General features: G+C 36.6%; 1 long non-coding RNA gene across 1 annotated transcript; it reads right to left on the reverse strand.

Moving 5' to 3' along the window:
- Positions 1-2227: 2227 nt before the first annotated feature.
- On the reverse strand, positions 2228-6000 carry LOC140144195 (uncharacterized). The gene is made up of 3 exons (XR_011857850.1): positions 5452-6000; positions 4062-4244; positions 2228-2508 (listed from the first exon to the last, which is right to left on the reverse strand). It is a non-coding gene; the product is annotated as an uncharacterized lncRNA (long non-coding RNA).

Here is a 6000-nt window from a genome sequence, read left to right on the forward strand (position 1 = left end):
TTGCACATAACAAGTAAACAGTTAAGAAGGCAAGTTCTATATCATTTTTTAATATTTATGTCAAGATGAGCAATTTGACACCATTTATGCTAAAATCAGAGTCAGTTGAAATTTTTACCCTACAACCAAAAATGTGATATTTTGCCTATAAAATGTTGTTTTTGTAGGATATGCTATGTTACGATAGGTAATTTCTTAATCCTTGTGATCAGATGAGTAATTTGGAATATCTGTCAATAAAATCAGCAATTTTATTAATTACCACTGTATGACTTTTTGTGACCTCTGGAGGACACCAAGGGTCAAATCAAAATAGTTCCACGTCTTACATGTAAAATCAACATTGGACCTTGTACTTCGGGGTGCACCACTCAGTCCGACACGACACTAGCCCGACTACACAAATTCCTTGTACTTAAGGGTGCATATGTCTGAAAATAAAAACCGCTACAACAGTCTGACACCATGCTAGTCCAAAACTGAAAACCATAGCACTAGTCCGCAACTGTGAACCACAGCACAAGTCTGAATCCGAAAAAACACTGCGCTAGTCATAATCTTCAGATTCGGACTAGCGCAGTGTTTTTCAGTTTCACACTAGCCCAATGGTTTCAGTTTCGGACCTATAGGGAATTTGTGTAGTCGGACTAGCGCAGTGTCGGAATGAAGGAGTGTTTTCCAGACTCGGACTAGCGGTAGCGGCATGTCGGACTGAAAAAGTGTTTCAGATTCGGACTAGCAGCATGATGGACGGGTACAGTGTATTTCAGATTCGGACTAGCGGCGTGTCGTGCTAGCGCTCTGTACTCTATATTTAATGTGGAAAATTTTTCAGTGCTTTAGCTAAGCAGCTGTACTATACTGTATGTACTCCCAGATCCACACGCCAAGGCTACTAATCACTACAAGTACGACTAAGTTTATTAACATCCAAAACTCAAAATGTTGCTAGTGAAGGTTTATGGTGAAAGTTTACGCAATAAATAAAATGATTACCAAAATGTACTTATGATTTGAAACTTTGCATTACATTTAGTGTACTCTAGATTTTTTTGATAATATAGCAGTATGGGCTGTGCAATAATTATGATCCCCCTCCCGGACAATTTGATGTACCTTTCAACAAGATCGAATGATTTTTAAAGTTTGATAGTTTATTTATGATTTTATGTGCATTCTGACTATAGCAAGATAGTACTTAGAATTTTTAAAGAAAAATACCCAATTTAAAAGTTGCACTTTACAGCGATCAATGGTTATTATGCAAGCATATTGTGGCATGTAAAACCCTGTCGTTGTCTTCACAGTGATTTCAAATTGAAATAATCGACTGTAACTTGTGGGCATTTTTCTTTAAAAAAACACTTCTTGGCTGTTGCCAATACTGATTGACATGATTGGATGTATGTGTATCAAAATACACGTAAACAAACCATCATTCTTTATGTCAAATCATTGTGAACACGATTATTAGTTCTGAAGCTACAGGCGTTATAACAGTTGCATAGGCTTTGTATAAGTTCACTTTCTACATAAAATAACTACAAGAAACCTGTTTACTAATGCATTGACTTGCAACATTTATTCAGTTATATTGATATAGTTTAGATTAGAACATCACTTCTAAGTTGAGTATTCCCCAGGTGCACGTGTCATTTTAACCAATCATATCCATTTTAACCAAGATTTTAAAAATCTTCCACAGTGGGAGCATGTTCTTGAAGTGGAATTGACTATATTTGAAGACCGATTTAAAAAGACTAGTTTGACATCCTGTCAACAAGACCGAGTTTGTACTGTGCAGGTCCGCAACCATTCATACCTCGCCTTTGCCCTGAAGTGGGATGCAAACCAGTCTTTTTAATTCGGTCTTCAATTATAGTGTTAATTATTTTGAAATCCATACTCTCCCTGTATATGACTTATAAATCTGTAATGTTCCACAACTGGAGTGGGTATTAAAAGTAATTCATACACTCCTATATCAAAGCAGCCAATCAGAAAAGCTGTTAGAAAAGTACTGAAACATGCATTGATTGTGTATATTGTGCACTCCAGCGTACTACGCGCAGTGTTTCGCTTCAGCGTTCAGCGTCAAGCGTAGGATTGATTCATTTTTCGGGCGGGTTGATGCATTTATATTTGGTTCTTTTTCCAACATTTTTAGTGATAATTTGTTATATAAAAAAAGGAAAAATCATGTGGTTTTTTCCTTCTCGTGTATTAAATAGATTAATAAACCTGTATATACTGCCAAAGGTCCATGGTTCAGCTATGGTGCAGTAACCACTCTAGTTTAGTTTGTTGCTGGTATACATGCATCAAAAGTCTCCTGCACATAGTAAAAGTCCATCTGATGTTGAAAACGATGCCGCACAGTGCAACAATAATACCTCTAGGGCATATGATGGTGCTTTCACTTAAGGGGCTGGTACCACCGGGGTACCACATACAAATAGAAGAACTTGCGCTGACCATTCAATCAGAATCTGGGTGGATCTGTGAGCTCTGAAAAACAAAGAGAGAGAGAGAAAAATTTTAATATGTTTTACATAACACATACAAAGAATTTAGGGGCATTTTAAGGGGTACTACACCCTGTAGTAAATTTAGTGACTAGTTTTGCATTTTTCTCAAAAATAATAACACACCTTTACAAGGAATCCAATTACTACACTGAAATTTCAGTGACCCAAGACAAGCGGTTCAGTATATATGATAGGAAATGAGGTACATCCTAGCGGTACCTTACTTCTTATCATAAATAACAAACCGCTTGTCTTGGGTCACTGAAATTCCAGTGTATTAATTGGATTCCTTGCCCTATAATAAATTTTTTTATTAGTTTTTGAGAAAATGCAAAAATTGACACAAATTTACCACCTAGTACCCCTTTAAGTGTTTTCAATATTTAATAATTGGCACACACACCCTCATTAAGGTCATTGGTCATGTACAAACATATCATGTAGACAATATGGACTATAAACATGATAAAAAACTGCTTAAAATCACAACTAGCTTACAAAACTTTATACTCTATATAATGTACACCAATATTTTACTTTTTTATGCATAATTGACATCCGGAGGATGGGTTGGTACCAGTTGTGGTTGCAGTGTGGTAAATAAGCAAATGGCCCGGGCAAATGGGCACTTGTTCTTGAATCTTTGGGCCCTCTTAAATCAGGTGGGCCCACAAGACAAATTTTCATCGGGCCCGCATTGATTTTAATGGGCTACGGGCTTTACCACGCTGTGTGGTTGTAGCACTAACCTCTCGATCACCACCATGGCCTGGGTTTATTCCTGCACTGAGTGCTGAAAGTGAGCATGGTAAATTGGTAATCGATCCATGACCATTCCTCCAAGGTTCTTCCCAAGGTACTCCAGTATTCTTTGTAGTTTGTACATTCTAAAAACTTCCTCAGTGGTGGTACAAAATTTGCATGGGCTTCCCCAGTCACACCCAAAAATCACAGAAAATTACACTATTTTTGAGAAAAAATTGGCAATTTTGCAAATCCCCCAATTTTGGAAATGATTTTAGGCTAATGAAATGAAATGATTAATTTCCCATCACATTTTTTTCCGTAAAATATGAGGTCATGATTTCATTATTCATTATTTTGGAAAATTTCATTATTGTCAAAACTTTCATTTCAAAACAGTTAACGCTGAGATCATCATTACAAACATTTTGCAACAGATTGAGAAAAGATTTGAATTTGTTTTTATTAAAATGAAAAGAAATTTCCAATCACTAGAAACATGATGAGGTAATCCTTAAATTTCCATTTTCTAAAAAAAATGCTGATTATGATCAGCAGGGGATGTCAAACATTTTGTCTTTTTTTTTTTTTTTTTGAGTATCAATTTTGATTATTTCCATCTCAATTTTCAGATAATTGACTTTTTTATGAAAATAATGAAAGTTTTGGTCAAATTGAAAAGGTGACGAGGGCGAGTGACGGAAAACTAATAATTTCACTACATAAGCCTTGTGATCATGCACTCCAAAGACCAAGACCTGGGAAAAATTAAGTTTTATAATACGATACCTTTCATTCTTGCTCTGCTTCTGTGAGTGGGTTTTGAAAAGGAGTCATCAGCCATGGTTTCAAAGCATAGCCAGAATCTTTGTATATATACATCCATTCTCAAATGCTAAGAGAGTGTGCTGCTTGTCCATTGTGCCATGCCACATTGAGGATTACAGACAAGTTGAACATTGAGACATTTTCCTGTATTTGTAAAAATTAGCAAAGATTGAAAATTAATTTATCTTTGAAATGTAATGAACATGTGTACTAGCCTACCAGGTATTTTATAAGGCTGGGAGTAATACCGGAAAGGGAAATTGAGTTCTGCTCGAGATATGTAATGCCCAGGTACAAAAATGAGCTGCTTGACCCACTGCTCAATACCTGAAGGCCATTATTTAACAATTCATAACCTCATGAATAAACGCGACACATGTGATCCAATCATTTTTTTTTTTTCTTAAAAAAGTAGAGCACGGTTACTAATATTCAACAGTGGACCTCCACACCATCAGCGTAAATACTGTAAATACCTCTGCACGTGACGTCAAATATTCTCTCTGCTTGCGCGTGCTCAGCCGTGCTGGCCACTATATTTGTATTTCGCGCTACCATATTTGCACAGATTGTGATTCACAAAATCTGTTATTGGTCGTCCTGTTTTAGCCTGTTCAATTTTTGTAAAGGCAAAATGTAACAAGCGCGACAGAATCTTGGAAGGTGCGGATTGAACATGTTGAAGGGCCCATATTGTATTCAAATTTGACATTTTTAAAAGTACTTCTTGGCCAAGATTGCACACTATATGAACGCTAGTGGCTCTGTGATACAAAATGTATACACACACACATATAAACGTAGTAGAAGAAAGCATATCAAGGCATTTTAATAGCCAGATGAGTGTCTTTAAGGCGTCCAAAATGGTCAAAAATACCTCGGTTAAAAAAAGGCAAAATGTTTTGATTTTTCACAATGGCAATGTCCTCCAAATAACCGATGCAGTTTATTATTAAAGTAAGTGTGCAGAGCATGTTAAAATTTTGATCATAAGTGTAAAGAAGGTGCACGAAGTGCTCAAAAATTTAGAATCGTATAACTAATGATTGTGCGTACATTTTGATCGTAAGTTATCAAGAATGCGTGCACAGCGCTCGAAAATTTTGGGTCACCAGCCCTTAATAATTTTATAACCCCTAATTTTGGTGTAAAAAATTATAACCCCTCCCGCCCCTATTTTTTGGTCTATGGCCTCACCAAGTATATTCATGACCCACCCTCTTCTGAAGAAAATGACAGTCCCTGCGTAATAACAGATTTAAGCTTACTTTGTCTTGGGCTTGGCAATAATGCCATGGCCAATGGCAATGCCACTTAAATATTACTAAAATCTACTGGTTAAATTTAGTACCTTTCATGTTGGTGACGGATGTAGATTTGCATGAGCGACACCAACTCCAAGCCAAGTCTGCTGTATACTGTTAGCATCTGCAGTCAATGTGATGAGCATTGATTCCTCCGGACCCAGTCATGCCAGTTAATGATGGATTACATTTAGATCAATGCATTGCTGCACCGTTGACGTTGTCATATATATCGGACGTGTCGAACATGATAATTGATAATCTCTTTTTGCAACTAATTTTATCACCTTTTTTGGCCTTATCTCATCCGCAGATGTACCTCAGTTTATGCAGTAGTTAATTCAGGATAATACATATTACAAAAACTTAGTCAAGATCATTTTTGGGCGAAGATTTCGGATGAAATAACCGTATTTACTCCTCACAATTCAGCAAACATGCATGACATGACAACCTTTCGCGGGAAATTCCTTGTTTACATTGGTTCAAATGAATATTAATTAGATTGGCTGGATACGTCACACGAATTCATGGCCAATCTCATGAATAAGTAATAGCAGAAAAATGACGCTGCCATCAACGGCGACAATAACTAC

The sequence above is a fragment of the Amphiura filiformis genome, unplaced genomic scaffold, assembly GCF_039555335.1.
Source record: "Amphiura filiformis unplaced genomic scaffold, Afil_fr2py scaffold_44, whole genome shotgun sequence".
NCBI lineage: Eukaryota > Metazoa > Echinodermata > Ophiuroidea > Amphilepidida > Amphiuridae > Amphiura > Amphiura filiformis.